General features: G+C 45.4%; 1 protein-coding gene and 1 non-coding gene across 2 annotated transcripts in view; one reads left to right on the top strand and one right to left on the bottom strand.

Annotated features, from left to right (window-relative positions):
* LOC124619856 (dipeptidase 1-like) overlaps positions 1 to 18,776 on the bottom strand; it is a 539,272-nt gene that overhangs the window by 177,450 nt on the left and 343,046 nt on the right. The window lies entirely within an intron of this gene.
* Positions 13,793 to 13,865, top strand: Trnat-agu. The gene has a single exon. It is a non-coding gene; the product is annotated as a tRNA-Thr (tRNA).

Here is an 18,776-nt window from a genome sequence, read left to right as displayed (position 1 = left end):
TGTGCTCTTCCCACCTATCCGCCGTCTCCTTTGCATTTAGCAGTGTATTCAGATTGCACCCTCAATGTTGCTGCCCTTGTTTTCCACTTCATCAGAGGTTGTTTCGAGTTTTCTGTATGCTGAGTCAGTTCTTCCGATAATTTTTTTCTTTTTCGATATTCACCTTTTTCAAGCAGACATTTCGCCTTGGTTTCTCTGGACTTCCTATTTCTGTCTATTATGGAATTTCCCTGAACATTTTTGTACTTCTTTCTTTCGCCGATCAACGGAAGTATTTCTTTTGTTAACCGTGATTTCTCCAAAGTTACCTTCCTTGTACCTATGTTTTTTCGTTCCAACTTCTGTGATTCCGCTTTTTAAGAGATGTCCAGTCCTATTCGACTTCACTGCTTACCGATCTATTCATCATCGCAGTATCTATAACCTCAGACAACAAAGGTATCTCTTCATTGCTTAGTACTTCATTATTCCACTTCTTTACACACTGATGCTTCGTGATAAGTCCCTTAAACTTCAGCCTTCTCTTCATCATTACTAAATTGTGATCTCAGTCTGTATCTGATCCTGGGTATGCCTTACAATCCAGTGTTTGGTTTCAGAGTCCTCTGCCTGACCATGAAGTAAGGTGCCAAAAATCTTCCCGTATATCTCAGCCTTTTTCAAGAAGTATACCACCTCCTCCTACTCCTCCTCTTTTGATTCTCGTACAGTGTATACGCTGCTAATAGTTGAAAATTATTACAAGACTCAGTCTTTCTCCCCTCTCATACTTACTACCAAGCCAATATTTCTATTAGCGCATTCTACTACTGCCTCCCCTACAAATGCATTCCAATCCACCATGACTATTAGATTTTCATCTGACTTTACGTACACCGAACTACCCGTTCTGTATCCTCGTATACTTTCATTTTTTTTTTTTTTCAGCTTCAGCTTGCGACGTCGCCATATATACCCGAACTATCATTGTCGGCGTAGGTTTGCTGTCGATTCTGATGAGAACAACCGTATCACTCAACTATTCACAGTAACTCAGTCTCTGCCCTACCTTCCTATTCATAATAAATCCTACTCCAGTTATACCGTTTTCTGCTGCAGTTGATATTACCCTATACTCATCTGACCAAAAATCTTTGTCTTTTTTTCCATTTCACTTCACTTAACCCTGCTATGTCTAGATTGAGCCTTTGAATAGAAATCTACTCTGTAGGAATCAGCATGGGTTTCGAAAAAGACGATCGTGTGAAACCCAGCTCGCGTTATTCGTCCACGAGACTCAGAGGGCCATAGACACGTGTTCCCAGGTAGATGCCGTGTTTCTTGACTTCCGCAAGGCGTTCGATATAGTTCCCCATAGTCGTTCAATGAACAAAGTAAGAGCATATGGACTATCAGACCAATTGTGTGATTGGATTGAAGAGTTCCTAGATAACAGAACGCAGCATGTCATTCTCAATGGAGAGAAGTCTTCCGGAGTAAGAGTGATTTCAGGTGTGCCGCAGGGGAGTGTCATAGGACCGTTACTATTCACAATATGTATAAATGACCTTGTGGATAACATCGGAAGTTTTTGAGGCTTTTTGCGGATGATGCTGTAGCATATCGAGAGGTTGTAACAGTGGAAAATTGTACTGAAATGCAGGAGGATCTGCAACGAATTGACACATGGTGCAGGGAATGGCAATTGAATCTCAATGTAGACAAGTGTACTGTGCTGCAAATACATAGAAAGAAAGATCCTTTGTCATTTAGATACAATATAGCAGGTCAGGAACTGGAAGCAGTTAATTCCATAAATTATCTGGGAGTAGGCATTATGAGTGATTTAAAATGGAATGACCATATAAAATTAATCGTCGGTAAAGCAGATGCCAGACTGAGATTCATTGGAAGAATCCTAAGGAAACGCAGTCCGAAAACAAAGGAAATAGGTTACAGTACACTTTTTACCACTGCTTGAATACTGCTCACTGGTGTGGGATCCATATCAGATAGGGTTGATAGAGAGCGACAGAGAGAGAGAGAGAGAGAGAGAGAGAGAGAGAGAGAGAGAGAGAGAGAGAGAGAGAAGATCCAACGGAGAGCAGCGCGCTTCGTTACAGGATCATTTAGTAATCGTGAAAGTGTTACGGAGATGATAGATTTTTTTTTTTTGTGGTTTTAGGGCGCACAACTTCAATGGTCATTAGCGCCCTGACTACTCTAAGAATGCACCGCGAGGCACAAGTTGACCACAACAACTAAAAGGGAAAACACGATAAAAGACAGACGGACAGGCATAGGATTAAAAAACAGCATCATCAAATGTCCTTAGCGAGGTTTGTCAAATTGATAAAACGAAGAACACGAGCAGCTGCTCGTGGGTCATCCGCTAAAATGGCATCGAAAGTATTTGGCAGGTTAAGATCGAGGCGCAGTGTGTTAAGATCTGGACAAGACATTAAAATGTGTCTAACCGTCAGCAAGTGCCCACATGGGCAGAACGGCGCCGGCGCAGCCGTCAGCAGATGGCGATGGCTGAACCGGCAGTGTCCAATTCTTAACCGGGCTAAAACGACCTCCTCCCGCCGAGAAGGGCGTGAGGAGGACGTCCAAGCCACGGGAAGAGGTTTTAAGGCCCGAAGCTTGTTGTCGGTAAGTGCAGCCCAATCGACATGCCACAGAGACAAGATGCGCCGACAAATCACCCTGCTAAAATCGGACGAAGGGACGCAACAAGAAGCTGTCCGAGGCTGGAGGACCGCAGCCTTGGCCGCGGCATCTGCAGCTTCGTTCCCAGGGATACCGACATGGCCAGGAACCCACATAAAGCTAACTGGAGAACCGACGTCCACCAGCTGCTGAAGAGAGCGTTGGATCCGGTGTACGAAAGGGTGAACCGGGTACGGATCACTGAGGCTCTGGATGGCGCTCAGGGAATCTGAGCAGATGACATAAGCAGAATGTCGGTGGCGGCAGATGTAAAGAACAGCCTGGTAGAGGGCAAAGAGCTCAGCTGTGAAGACAGAACAATGGCCATGGAGCCAGTATTTGAAACTTTGTGCCTCGACAATAAAGGAACACCCGACCCCGTCATTGGTCTTAGAGCCATCTGTATAAATGAAAGTCATGTCGATGAACTTCGAACGAAGTTCCAAAAAACGGGAGTGGTAGACCGAACCGGGGGTGACCTCTTTTGGGAGCGAGCTGAGGTCAAGGTGAACGCGGACCTGAGCCTGGAGCCAAGGTGGCGTGCGGCTCTCGCCCACTCGAAAGGTTGCAGGGAGTGAAAAATTAAGGTGTTGAAGGAGGCGACGAAAGCGAACTCCAGGGGGTAGCAGGGCAGAGACATACAACCCGTATTGACGGTCAAGAGAGTCGTCAAAAAAGGAACGATAGGTCGGGCATTGACAGTAGCCGACAGCCATACCGACAAAGCAGTATATCGCGCCGGTAGGTGAGTGGCAATTCGCCAGCGTCAGCATGAAGACTCTCTACGGGACTGGTATAAAATGCTCCGATCGCAAGTCGTAAACCCCGATGTGGTATGGAGTTGAGGCGGCGTAAGATGGATGGCCGTGCAGAGGAGTATACGAAGCTCCCATAATCCAGCTTGGAGCGGACGATCGACCGATATAGACGAAGTAGGACGGTTCGATCCGCTCCCCACGACAGACCACTGAGAACACGGAGGACATTTAAAGAACGGGTACAACGGGCGGCCAAATATGACACATGTGGAGACCAGCTAAGTTTCCTGTCAAATGTAAGGCCTAAAAATTTGGTTGTCTCCACGATTGGGAGAGCAACGGGACCGAGTCGTAAGGACGGTGGGAGAAACTCTTTGTAGCGCCAGAAGTTAATACAGACCGTCTTCTCGGCAGAAAAACGGAAGCCATTGGCGACACTCCAGGAGTAAAGACGGTCAAGAGAACGCTGAAGACAGCGCTCCAGGACACGTGTACACTGCGCGCTGCAGTAGATGGTAAAATCGTCCACGAAAAGGGAGCCTGAGACATCAGCTGGGAGGCAATCCATTATTGGATTGATCGCTATGGCGAAGAGAGCGACGCTCAAAACTGAGCCCTGTGGCACCCCATTCTCCTGGCGAAAGGTGTCGGACAGGACAGAACCCACACGTACCCTGAACTGTCGATCCATTAAAAAGGAACGAATAAAAAGAGGGAGGCGACCGCGAAGGCCCCATGTATGCATGGTGCGGAGAATGCCCGCCTTCCAACAGGTGTCGTAAGCCTTCTCCAAATCAAAGAACACAGCCGCGGTCGGGCGCTTCCGCAAGAAGTTATTCATAATGAAGGTCGACAAGGTAACTAGATGGTCAACAGCAGAGCGGCGCCTACGAAATCCACATTGTACATTGGTAAGTAGGCGTCGAGACTCGAGCAGCCAAACCAATCGAGAGTTAACCATTCGCTCCATCACTTTACAGACACAGCTGGTAAGCGAGATAGGTCGATAACTGGAAGGCAAGTGCTTGTCCTTCCCCGGCTTAGGAATCGGGACAACAATAGACTCGCGCCAGCATGCGGGAACATGTCCCTCAATCCAGATGCGATTGTATGTACGAAGAAGAAAACCTTTACCCGCAGGAGAAAGGTTCTTCAGCATCTGAATATGAATAGAATCTGGCCCTGGAGCAGAGGACCGTGATCGGCCAAGTGCGTTTTCGAGTTCCCGCATGGTGAATGGGGCATTATAACTTTCACAATTCGAGGAGCGGAAGTTAGGTGGCCTAGCCTCCTCTGCCTGTTTGCGGGGGAGGAAGGCAGGGTGGTAATGAGCGGAGCTCGAAACCTCTGCGAAAAAGCGGCCGAAGGCATTGGAGACAGCCTCAGGGGCCACAAGGACGTCATTCGCGACCTTCAAGCCAGAAACTGGTGAGTGGACCTTAGTGCCAGATAGCCGGCGCAGGCTACCCCAGACAACAGAAGAAGGAGTAAAACTGTTGAAGGTGCTTGTGAAAGCAGCCCAGCTGGCTTTCTTGCTTTCTTTGATAATACGACGACACTGAGCACGTAATCGTTTATAATTGATACAATTCGCCACTGTAGGGTGGCGTTTAAATGTGCGTAAAGCACGTCGACGAGCACGTAAAGCGTCTCTACATGCTGCGGTCCACCAGGGGACCGGAACGCGACGTGGAGAAGGAGGGTGAGGGATGGAATATTCAGCAGCAGCGAGAATGACTTCCGTGAGGTGTGCGACCTGACGATCGCAGCTTGTAAAGGTTTGATCCTGAAAGGTCGCCCTGGAAGAGAAGAGCCCCCAGTCTGCCTTGGAGATGGTCCAATTAGAGAAGCACGGAGAGGGGGTATGCTGCAGGAGATGGATAACACACGGGAAGTGGTCGCTCGAATATGTATCAGGAAGTGCATACCACTCAAACCGGCGTGCAAGTTGGGGAGTACATATAGAGAGGTCTAAATGGGAATAGGTGTGAGATGTGTCCGAAAGAAAAGTAGGGGCGCCAGTATTGAGGCAGACAAGATCGAGCTGGTTGAAAAGGTCGGCTAACAGGGAGCCCCTCGGGCAGGATGCTGGAGAGCCCCAAAGGGGATGGTGGGCATTGAAGTCTCCAGTTAACAAAAATGGTGCAGGTAGCTGAGCAATAAGTTGCATCACGTCTGCCCTGGTAACGGCAGATGACGATGGAGTGTAAACGGTACAGAAGGAAAACGTAAAAGTGGGGAGAGTAATGCGGATGGCAACTGCCTGCAGGCCGGTGTGCAACGTGATGGGATCGTAGTAAATATCATCCCGGACCAGCAACATAACCCCTCCATGAGCTGGGATACCTACCACAGGGGGTAGGTCAAAACGCACAGAGGTGTAGTGTGCCAAGGCAATTTGATCGCATGGGCGTAGCTTCGTTTCCTGGAGGGCTACGACGAGCGGACGGTGCAAGCGGAGCAGCAACTTCAAGTCCTCTCGGTTGGAGCGAATGCTGCGAATATTCCAGTGAATAAGTGCCATCGTAAGAAAAGGAAGATGAGAGAAGTGGTCACCTCGAAGGTCGCTTAGGGCCTGGCTTCGAGCGAGCACTGCCGCCGCTATCAGTAGGCGGACAGTCATCGTCCATTGGGTCTATAGGGTCATCGGCCATCTCAGGAGGATGGCCGGGAGGGGGAGCTTCCTCCGCCAGTGAACGGCCAGATGTACGGCTACCAGCGGTGCGGCCAGGCGAAACGGATGACGGCCTGGGGCGGCAACCGCTGGGTGGCGCAGGAGAAGAAATGCGCCGTGGCGGAGAAGGAGAACTGTGCTTCCTATGCGCCTTTTTGGAAGGACGTGTAGTGGAAGTACCTGTCGAAGGCTGCGAGGTCGAGGTACGGAGGAAGTCTGCACGGGATGGTTCCTTCTTGAAGGCCCGTGCATCTGACTTCGATGTCTTCGTCTTAGCAGAAGCTGAGGAAGGTGCTCGTGTCTGTGGGGTGATGGGAGGAAGAGGAGACGTCGACCGCGCGATCTTAGCACTGGCCGAACGGACGACCGTGGTGCTGAAGGTCAGATCGCATGTCTGGGTTGCTACCTCCCGGGTAGTCCGAGGAGAGGCGAGGACAGTACTGTATTTCCCCGCTGGGAGCAGCGTGGGCTTCCTACTAGCCAATAGCTTGCGAGCAGCCGAGGTGGACACTTTCTCTTTGACCCGAATTTCTTGGATACAGCGTTCTTCCTTATAGACAGGACAGTCGCGGGAGGATGCGGCATGGTCACCCTGACAGTTCACACAACGAGGAGACGGAGGTGGACAGTCACCCTCATGGGCATCCCTGCCACAAGTGACACATTTAGCCGCATTGGAACAAGACTGTCGAGTGTGATTGAAACGCTGACACTGGTAGCAGCGCGTAGGTGTCGGGACATAGGGGCGAACAGAAATAACCTCGTAGCCCGCCTTGATGCGCAATGGCAGCTTAACACTACCAAAGGTCAAGAAAATTGTCCGGGTCGGTACAAGGTCATTGTTGACCATTTTCATGACCCTATGGACAGCCGTCACGCCCTGCTCAGCGAGGAATGATTGAAGCTCCTCGTCAGTCAATCCGTCGAGGGAGCTAGTATAGACTACACCACGAGACGAATTCAAAGTTCGGTGGGCCTCCACCCGGACAGGGAACGTGTACAGGAAGGTGGCCCGAAGCAGTTTTTGTGCCTGAAAGGCACTCTCAGTTTCTAGTAATAAGGTGCCGTTACGCAACCTGGTACAAGATTTGACAGATCCGGCTATGGCATCTACGCCCTTCTGAATAACGAAAGGGTTGACAGAGGAAAAATCCTTTCCGTCCTCAGATCGAGAAACTACGAGGAACTGTGGGGCAGGGGGTAGTACTTTTGTCACTGTTGACTGGTCACGTTTCCGTTTTTGGGTCGAAGTCGAAAGAGATGGAGTAGAATCCATTGCGGAGGAATCCCCCATGATTGCCAGCGTCTCCGATGGCGCGCTCCTTCCTTGTGGGGACCCTCTCAGAGGGCACTCCCGCCTTAGGTGAATGTTTACACCTCAGGTCACACCTCCCGAGAAACAGACGGAGGGACCAATCGGCATGGTCAGAAGGTATCAGCTCAGGCAATCACCCCTCCCCGGGCCTGGCCTTTACCAGGGGGTACGCGCGTGCCTTACATGTCTACCCAGGGCGGGGACTTACGCGTTACCCCGTCACCGGCTACGCGTGGGTCGGCCTTCAGGCACGCACAGGGAGGAAGGAAGAAGAGGAAATAGAAAGAGAGGGAGAAAGAGGACAGACTGTCTCAAACGCCGAGGCGGAGACCAGAGAAGGCAAGGAGAAGAAGGCAATGAGAAGGCAAGGAGAAGAAGGCAATGAGAAGGCAAGGAGAAAAAGGCAATGAGAAGGCAAGGAGAAAAAGGCAATGAGAAGGCAAGGAGAAAAAGGCAATGAGAAGGCAAGGAGAAAAAGGCAATGAGAAGGCAAGGAGAAAAAGGCAATGAGAAGGCAAGGAGAAAAAGGCAATGAGAAGGCAAGGAGAAAAAGGCAATGAGAAGGCAAGGAGAAAAAGGCAATGAGAAGGCAAGGAGAAAAAGGCAATGAGAAAAAGGCAATGAGAAGGCAAGGAGAAGTCAAGGGAAAGAGTAAGGAAGACAGTGAGGTGGAGAAGAGCAAAGAAAGGAACCAACAAAAGGAAGGAAGAAACGAGAAGTGAAAAACCAAAAAGACCACGATGACAGGTCGTGGAACCGTCCGTCTCCGGACGCAGGCGCTAACTACCCCCGTGAGGGGGATGGACTCCTTTTAGTCGCCTCTTACGACAGGCAGGAATACCGCGGGCCTATTCTAATCCCCGGACCCGCAGGGGGGGAGATGATAGATAAACTCCAGTGGAAGACTCTGCAGGAGAGACGCTCAGTAGCTCGGTACGGGCTTTTGTTGAAGTTTCGAGAACATACCTTCATCGAGGAGTCAAGCAGTATATTGCTCCCTCCTACGTATATCTCGCGAAGAGACAATGAGGATAAAATCAGAGAGATTAGACCCCATACAGAGGCATACCGACGATCTTTCTTTCCACGAACAATACGAGACTGGAACAGAAGGGAGAACCGATAGAGGTACTCAAGGTACCCTCCGCCACACCACCGTCAGGAGGTTTGCGGAGTATGGATGTAGATGGAGAATTTCCCTTTTCAGCTTTTCTAGCTTCGCTAAAACGTTCAAACTTCTGACATTCCACGTCCCGACTCTTAGAACGTTTTCCTTTCGTTGGTTATGCAATCTTTTTCTCAAGGTCGCCTCCCCCTTGGCTGTCCCCTCCGGGAGATCCGAATGGTGGCCTTTTGCTAATGTTGAGGTTATCATGACACTTTTTCAATTACAGGCCACATGTCCTGTAGATACGTATTGTGTGTGTTTAGTGTAGAGGTTTCCATTGCCTTCTTTATCATCATGCCGCTGATCTCTGCTGATGCTTCGCCCTTTCAGAGATATTTTCCAACCCTAAGAGCAAGACAGTGCCCTTAACCTCTGTCCGCTTCTCCGCCCTCTTTCGACAAGGCCGTTGGCAAAGTGAGAGTGACTTCTTGTGCCAGAACTCTTCGGTCGCCATTGACGATGATTTTTATTCAAAATTTAAGCAGTGGCAATGTTCGAAGCAGGAACCCATGACGTTTCGATTACTATCCAAAGATGCTACCCCTAGACCACGAGTAGACCATTATGACAGCGCAAATAGGGATTTCTATAAAATGAAACAGCTCCTAACATATAAAAATAAAAACATTGAGGCCAGAAAAATATCAGTTAAATTCTGTTTGGAGCATAGAGAGAAATTAAAACTGCTCGGAACTTGAACTAAGAACACAAATTCATGACAAAAATAAAACTGCACCGAATTACTTAGAAAAATAAATAGGTAAAATAGAGAAAGTTGGTAAATTTAAATATGTAGAAGAAACCGTACTGGAAAAATGGACAAGAAAAATTTACAATAGATGTAGGAGTTAATACATGAAAAGAGCATATCGTTTGGATAAAAACAACGAGAAATATATATGTAAAAATATGAAAAGAAAACACTCTGCCACAATGATAAGACCTGGATTTTTATACGCATGTGAATGCTTAACGATGAACAATACACGGGGCAGAACGCAGCTAACTGAAAAACGAAATAGTAGAAAGATAGTGGGTGTAGTACAAACCAAATACTGTTCTATAATGACAAGTAAGGAGGAGATCTATTAAAATATACAGACATATCTTTAATATTCCCCGCCAAGGGACATCGATATGGATGCAGAAGAGTTGGTGTGATTATCGCAGCTGAATAGTAAAGAAAGCTGCCACGGAGGGCCCTGGCGAATGTGGCAAGGGGATTGCCATTGACCCATTCGTTTACCAGCAGGTGGCAATAACCCTGGTCAGGAAGTTCTAACGCTGCTTTCGACGTATGGACGGGAAAACCGAGCGATTAAAACCGATACCAATAATATAGTTCTCAATAACAGGTATTTTTCGGTATTTGTGTGGTCTCGGTTGTAACAGGTATTTTTACTTTGTGGCGATAACCGGGTTTAAGCCCAGCATATCAGTCTGCCATAGAAATGGTGCTAAAACTTTGTTTTTAAATAAAATTTGAATTTTTTTGGAAGAGTATTTTTGGGCTGGTCAGTAAAAAATAATCTGTATTTAAATTCTTGTTAAAATAATATATATCTAAAAACAGGTTTTTCATTCGAAATATTTAAAGAAAAAGAACACAAATTTCACACAAAATCTCGTAATTTATCTGTCATTTCTGTGATATAACGAAAAAGAAAGGAAGTTAGGGATAGTAGTAAATTAAAAACTTACCATTTCATTCATAGTCTACAATAAAAATGGAAAGTAACTGATGTGCTGCCTTTGTCTACATAATACGCCTTTATCAAAATGGTTCAAGTGGCTCTGAGCACTATGGGACTCAATATCTGAAGTCATCAGTCCCCTAGAACTTAGACCTACTTACACTCAGTCGCAAAAATATTCGGACAGCACGTAACGGCGCATATTTTGCAGTTTGCCGCATGAACAAATACAGAAATTGCACTATGTAATGTATTTGGGACTCTGGGTACGCCGGCCGGGGTGGCCGTGCGGTTCTAGGCGCTACAGTCTGGAACCGCGCGATCGCTACGGTCGCAGGTTCGAATGCTGCCTCGGGCATGGATGTGTGTGATGTCCTTAGGTTAGTTAGGTTTAAGTAGTTCTAGGGCACTGATGACCTCAGTTGTTAAGTTCCATAGTGCTCAGAGCCATTTGAACCATTTTTTTGGACTCTGGGTGAAATACGCGTCAAATACGAAGAATTGTTGTTGGAGATGTGTCTGTTACGTAATATTTCCTGAAAACGGCATGGGAAGGTGCAACAAAAGTATTCGGACAAAGGCGGACAACGTGAGAGAAAAGGTCATTCCAAGACGCACAGAGGGTGAAGCGACTGCAGTGTGTCCGACATTTCCGCGAGACGACAGCGATGATTAATAAACATGTATCGCGAGACTGTGCAGGTCGACGATGGGACCCAGAGGGAAGCGTTCTACGTTCGAGCAAAGGCAACTTGTCGTTTATCATCACGCGAAGGGGAAAACCAGCAGGGAAATTGCCGCAATAGTGAACATTGAAAAAAGTACAGTTCACGACATTATTAAACGGTTCGAGAAAGAAGACCGATTGGAATTCCGTTGCCGTACAGGACGGCCACAGACATATGAACGTGTGACTGTGCGAAAGGTACAACAGAATCCGAAAATATCTGCCACACTAATTGCAAGCGAGGTGGGTATGAAAGTTCATCCCTAAACCGTGCGGAGAGTACTACGACGATCGCAGTACCATGGTCGAGTGGCACGGCGAAAGCCATTCATAAAAGCAGTGAACCAGAAGAAACGTATGCAGTTTGCGAGGGAATACGCCGAATACCATCAGGCGTGGTGGAATCGGGTGATATTTTGCGACGAATGTAAATTTACAGTATGGCAAAGCGACCGAAAGGCAAACGTGTGGCGAAAGACCAATGAAGAGCTGAATCCCAGGAACCTCAAACCAACAGTAAAGTTTGGAGGTGGGAGCATCATGGTGTGGGGATGCATGTCCGACAATGGTGTGGGTGATTTAGTGTTCATTGATGATACGATGAACAAGGCAGCGTATTTGAATATACTGCGAGGACATTTGAAGCAGAGTGCACGACATCTAGGTATTGCGAACAACTTTCATTTTTATCAGGATAATGATCTCAAGCATGCCGCGCATATTGTACAATGTGGTTGCTCTTCAATTGCCCGAAGGTATTGCAGCCCCCCTCCTCAATCACCAGACCTTAACCCAATCAAACATTTATGGGATAAATTGAAACGGACCCTCCGCGCGGACAACATCTATATGAAGGAGACCTTGAAAGAGAAGCTACGCCAAGAATGGGCAAACATAGGCCAAGATTTCACGAAAAACTCGTGGAAAGTATGCCTAGTAGATTGTAGGAGGTATTGAAAATGAAAGGTGGACCCACAAGGTATTGACATTTTCGTCGTACGACTTATGAACATTTATTGGACGGTGTCCGAATACTTTTGTAGCAGCAGGGTGTGCAGGATGTTTCATTTTTGTAGTTAATTTTTCTGTTATTTATGTTTTGGAAACGAAATAATACAATAATTCTTTTGTAATTAATGTTGTTACGCATATACATTGCTAATAAATATGTTTGGGTTTCATAGTCAGAGTTTCTCGAGTACTCATTGTGAAACTTCCCACTGTCCGAATATTTTTGCGACTGAGTGTAAACCTAACTAACCTAAGGACATCACACACATCCATGCTCGAGGCAGGATTCGAACCTGCGACCGTAGCGGTCGGGCGGTTCCAGACTGAAGCACCTAGAACCTCTCGGCCACACCGGCCGGCTACGCCTTTATCTACTTGCAACGATTGGAAATGGACATGTTAACACGAAGTATAGAGTTATCCAACCTCACCCTTTAGCATTGACTATTCGTAATGCTCAAATAGTGGTATGATCCTTGACTGTAACATGGTTTTTGAGAATTGATTTACAAAATTAGAATCAGTTGGGAATACTGTTGAATGTTTTTGGTATTGAAACCCTCATTACTTTTTGAGAAAAACAGCGAACAGTGGACAGTCTAACTTTTCCTTTATTTACCTACTTCATTTTATGTTTTGATTCTATGTGCAATGAAAAAACTGAAATGAATGATTGATGCTCCGTCTTAAGTTCCTCTGAGAACTATCATTTTTATTTCTTGATGGTGACTAGTTACACCGCTTTGATCACTGCAGGCTGAGCTTTTGTACATGGGCTATCCCCTGTATTTGTCACTGTTACGGATGGTTTGTAAATGAACACGGTGTTCGAAACTAGTCACCGTCAAGAAATAAGTTAGATACTTCTCAATGCAACTTAAGACGGAAATGCAACTATTTACTTCAATTATAAGAAGAGTTGCGGACCTGTTTTTCACCTGCACCATGCACAGATAATCGAACAATTTTACCTATAAATACACAAGTACGAGTACTAACAAGAGCCTGAGATGTTCTTGACTCGTGAGTAGCATGCTGTAAGTTCGTAAAGTCTCAGAATTTTTCAATCTTTTTTCGATGTCTACATTTACTGCTGGAAATAACAGGAATAAAAAACCAAAATCATTTACAGAAAGAGGTTATTTTGAGCTGTTTCAACAGTCAGGTTAAACAAGAGATGAAAGAAACCGGTATAACCGAAAACCAGTTGTTTCCGAGAGAACCACTATCCCTATTTCAACGCCAGTGGACTAGTCTTTGCCTCGCCCAGTGCTCTGTTTTTGTGTATTCTGTTGTTAATGGCTCGCGCTGGTCGCGTGTTTTGTTTTCCACTGTGCTCCATCTCTACGGTGTAGACAAGCACTCTGTTACCCCGTAGACTGATTTGCACACAGAGTTTCGTTCTCTCTTCCGGATTCAGCTTCCGGCTTGTTGTTAAGCCACCGTCGGCTCTTATACTTACATCCGTACCGACAGTGAGGGTTCGTACTGTCATTATGCCCTTACGAATGCTAAAACATCAGAAATAATGGCTAGGTCCGAAAGAACAGACACCACGTATATAATTACGGCGATAATAGCCCTCAATTCTTTCAGTGCAGATGCACCCCAACTATTACGGTAAACGGCGAGATATTGCAAGTAATGAGGCTAATGAGGAGGGGCACTATATCAGAAGTGTGTGATATAAGTTAAGAACGTGTGGTCTGACGGGAGCTGTGCTAGGGTAGTCTGTGCGGTTGTCATGACGACTGTATCCGGGTAGCGTAGTGGCCAGCGCACCTGCCTAGTAAGCAGGAGAACTGGGTTCGAATCCCGGTCTGGTAGAAATTTTCAACTTGTCGCGTTGATATAAATTAGTGCCCACAGGTAGCTAAAGTCTTTAATTTATTGTAAGGAGAAGGGTGGCCGTCACTACTGAAATTGGGGAGTCCTTACGCATTTTAACTACCGAGCTTTTTCCATAATCGTTTCTGTTTCTGAGATGCTTTCTCTTTGGGAGAAATGCCTGGTAGACTGGCACAGCGGAAGATGTCTCTGTAGGATTAGCAGGTGGCTTTGTCGTTTCCTTTTTTGGTACGCCTTTTCTTTGGAAGCAGTGTTCAGCAGACAGGCCGCACTGGAGGGAGCAACCAGTGAGCAGTAGTTGAGCAACGTTGACGCTATAGTGCTCTCTACAAGATTTTTATATTTTATGTTAATAACGAAGCAGCTTACGTTAGAAGGTGATAATCAGCACTTCTGCAGGAGTAAGGCATTTCTTATAAATTGTAGCCATGGACGCAAGAAATTTACAGGCAAAATATGCTGCTGCAAGAATTGTACCATCACCACATCAAGAATGGTTCCAAAAGGTAGACAATACAGTGTGCTTGGTCTAAGTAATATGATACGTGAAGATACTGCAAACGCACATTTGCACCATATTCTTAACTGCATTGAATCTGAGAAGGAAAACTACTAACAATTTATTTCGTAATTAGTTTTGAAACAAGCGAGAGAGACCTTTTTCGAAAGAAGTTTTTTGGGAACAGTACAGTAATAATTCATTATCAAAAGTGTTACATTCTTTTTACAAGCACGGTTTAATTTACAAATAGTTTTCCTGTATTAGGTTCAAAATGGCTCAAATGGGAGCGCTATGGGACTTAACATCTGAGGTCATCAGTCCCCTAGACTTAGAACTACTTAAACCTAACTAACCTAAGGACATCATACACATCCATGCCTGAGGCAGGATCCGAACCTGCGACCGTAGCAGCAGCGCGGTTCCGGACTGAAAAGCCTAGAACCGCTCGGCCACAACGGCCGGCTCCCGTATTAGAGCTTAAGTGTTTTTCTGACATGTGAGTACTTCATACTGGTTGTCATGAGCATAGATTATTAGGGTAGGTATCTGTTTTCTACCATAACGACGACTGTACATTTGCTATCTTATAAATGTGCACCCTGAAGGTGTCATCTGAAATCACAAAACCGGTCGTGCTTTTGTAAAAGTTCGCATACAGCTGTAAGCGGTTTATTTCAGAAACATGGGCACCTTTTACTTACCTTTGTTTAAGTCCTATCTAAAATATTATTGGCTAAGTGGAAAAGACATTGTAGTTAACGCAAAATTTGTGTGGTTAATTGACATAAAATTCTTAGTACCGGCCCAATACTTGTCCACGTCCGCAGAATCAAGACAATTTTAATTATGTTCAAAAATTTATATCTTGGAAAATACTGAACATATAAATACAAATTTACAACTTTAAGCTTATTTTGTCTTCTTTAATATGCAACTATGAGCAAAATCCATCATCATCATCATCATCATCATTTAAGACTGATTATGCCTTTCAGCGTTCAGTCTGGAACATAGCCCGCCTTATAAAATTCCTCCATGATCCCCTATTGCCCTATTCAGTGCTAACATTGGTGCCTCTTCTGATGTTAAACCTATTACTTCAAAATCATTCTTAGCCGAATCCAAATACCTTCTCCTTGGTCTGCCCCGACTCCTCCTACCCTCTACTGCTGAACCCATGAGTCGCTTGGGTAACCTTGCTTCTCCCAATGCGTGTAACATGACCCCACCACCTAAGCCTGTTCGCCCTGACTGCTACATTATAGAGTTCATTCCCAGTTTTTCTTTGATTTCCTCATTGTGGACACCCTCCTGCCATTGTTCCCATCTACTAGTACCTACAATCATCCTAGCTACTTTCATATCCGTAACCTCAACCTTGTTGATAAAGTAACCTGAATCCACCCAGCTTTCACTCCCATACAACAAAGTTGGTCGAAAGATTGAACGGTGCACAGATAACTTAGTCTTGGTACTGACTTCCTTCTTGCAGAAGAGAGTAGATCGTAGCTGAGCGCTCACTGCATTAGCTTTGCTACACCTCGCTTCCAGTTCTTTCACTTTGTTGCCATCCTGTGAGAATATGCATCTTAAGTACTTGAAACCGTCCACCTGTTCTAACTTTGTTCCTCCTATTTGGCACTCAATCCGTTTATATCTCTTTCTCACTGACATTACTTTCGTTCTGGAGATGCTAATCTTCATACCATAGTCCTTACATTTCTGATCTAGCTCTGAAATATTACTTTGCAAACTTTCAGTCGAATCTGCCATCACAACTAAGTCATCCGCATATGTAAGACTGCTTATTTTGTGTCCGCATATCTTAATCTCACCCAGCCAGTCTATTGTTTTCAACATATGATCCATAAATAATATGAACAACAGTGGAGACAGGTTGCAGCCTTGTCTTACCCCTGAAACTACTCTGAACCATGAACTCAGTTTACCGTCAACTCTAACTGCTGCCTGACAATCCATGTAAAGACCTTTAATTGCTTGCAAAAGTTTGCCTCCCATTCCATAATATCGTAGAACAGACAATAACTTCTTCCTAGGAACCCGATCATATGCCTTTTCTAGATCTATAAAGCATAGATACAATTCCCTGTTCCACTCATAACACTTCTCCATTATTTGCCGTAAGCTAAAGATCTGGTCCTGACAGCCTCTAAGAGGCCTAAACCCACACTGATTTTCATCCAATTGGTCCTCAACTAATACTCGCACTTTCCTTTCAACAATACCTGAGAAGATTTTTACCCACAACGCTGATTAAAGAGATACCTCTGTAGTTGTTACAATCTTTTCTGTTTCCATGTTTAAAGATTGGTCCAGTCTGATGGAACCTGTCCCGACTCCCAGGCCATTTCAATTATCCTATGTAGCCATTTAAGACCTGACATTCCACTGTATTTGACGAGTTCCGACTTAATTTCATCCACCCCAGCTGCTTTATTGCACTACAATCCATTGACCATTTTCTCCACTTCCTCAAATGTGATCCTATTTCCATCATCATTCCTATACCATTCTACCTCGAAATCTGAAACATTACTGATCGTATTTTCACCTACATTGAGCAACTCTTCAAAATATTCCCTCCATCTGCCCAAGGCATCCACAGGATTCACCAGCAGTTTTCCTGACCTGTCCAAAATACTTGTCATTTCCTTCTTACCTCCCTTTCGAAGACTGCTAATTAAACTCCAGAATGGTTTTCCAGCAGCTTGACCCAATGTCTCCAACCTGTTTCCAAAGTCTTCCCAAGATTTCTTCTTGGATGCTGCAATTATCTGTTTGGCTTTGTTTCTTTCTTCAACATAACTTTCTCTGTCTACCTGAGTTCTAGTATGTAGCCATTTTTTATACGCCTTCTTTTTCCTTTTACAGGCTGCCTTGACTGTGTCATTCCACCAAGCTGTTTGCTTCATCCTACTTTTACACACTACTGTTCCAAGACATTCTTTAGCCACTTCTAGTACTGTGTCCCTGTACCTTGTCCATTCCTTTTCCAATGACTGTAATTGACTACATTCAAGTAACTGGTACCTTTCTGAGATCGCTGTTATGTACTTGTGCGTGATTTCCTTATCCTGAAGTTTCTCCACTCTTATCCTCCTACATATGGACCTGACCTTCTGCACTTTCGACCTCACAATCCCAATTTCACTGCAGATTAAATAATCATCAGTGTCATCAAAGAATCCCCTGAATACACGTCTGTCCCTCACAGCCTTCCTGAATTCCTGATCTGTTATTATATAGTCAATGACAGATCTGGTTCCCCTGCTTTCCCAAGTATACCGGTGAATGCTCTTATGTTTAAAAAAGGAGTTTGTGATTACTAAGCCCATAATGGCACAGAAATCCAAGAGGTGTTTCCCGTTCCTGTTGGCCTCCATATCCTCTCCAAATTTACCCACAACCTTTTCATACCCTTCTGTTCGATTTCCAATCCTCGCGTTAAAATCACCCATGAGCAGAACACTGTCCTTGTCCTTTACTCTAACAACTACATCACTAAGTGCCTCATAAAAACTATCCATCTTATCTTGATCTGTCCCTTCACAATGCGAATATATTGACACAATCCTAATTTTCTTGCTAGACACTGTCAAATCTATCCACATCAGTCGTTCGTTTACATACCTTATTGCAACTACGCTGGGTTCCATTTCTTTCCTGATGTAAAGCCCTGCACCCCATTGTGCTATTCCTGATTTGACTCCTGACAGGTAGACCTTGTATTCTCCCACTTCCTCTTCTTTCTCACCCCTTACCCGAATGTCACACTAACAGCTAAAACGTCCAGCCCTATCTTACTTGCAGCCTCTGCCAGCTCTACCTTCTTCCCAGAGTAGCCCCCATTGATATTAATAGCTCCCCATCTCATTACCATTTGTTTGCCAAGTCGTATCTTAGGAGTCCCTGATTTGTCAGAGGTGGGACTCCGTCACCTCCAAAGGTCCGAGGCATTTTGCTCTGATTATTGCCAGCATCATATTTAAAGTACCAAGGAAGCAGGTTGCTAGCCTTACTTGCCCCGAGTCCCATTGGGTTTTACCCCTAACGGCTGAGGGACTAACCGGTGGATTTGGCAGTCTTTGCCGTATGAGCACAAAGGTGACCACGACTCAGAATATGTCCGAGATGCCCAGCCTTATTCCAAAGTAACTGGTATCCCGACTGTCGGGACCACTTACTTGGCCACTCATACGTTGCCCGTGGTTCATGAACTGGGACATGACTACAGAAACCCACACCATGAACAAAATCCAGTTTGGACAAATTATGTTATTACACACGGCATTGTTTTTGTAAAATTAAACGAGTCATACCTTCATGTAAGTAGAATAAATGAGTTCATAAACACACAATGATCAGTG

The sequence above is a fragment of the Schistocerca americana genome, chromosome 6 (genome assembly GCF_021461395.2).
Source record: "Schistocerca americana isolate TAMUIC-IGC-003095 chromosome 6, iqSchAmer2.1, whole genome shotgun sequence".
Taxonomy (NCBI): domain Eukaryota; kingdom Metazoa; phylum Arthropoda; class Insecta; order Orthoptera; family Acrididae; genus Schistocerca; species Schistocerca americana.
Note: the sequence above shows the minus strand (reverse complement) of the source record. Positions and strands in the feature narration are given on the sequence as shown.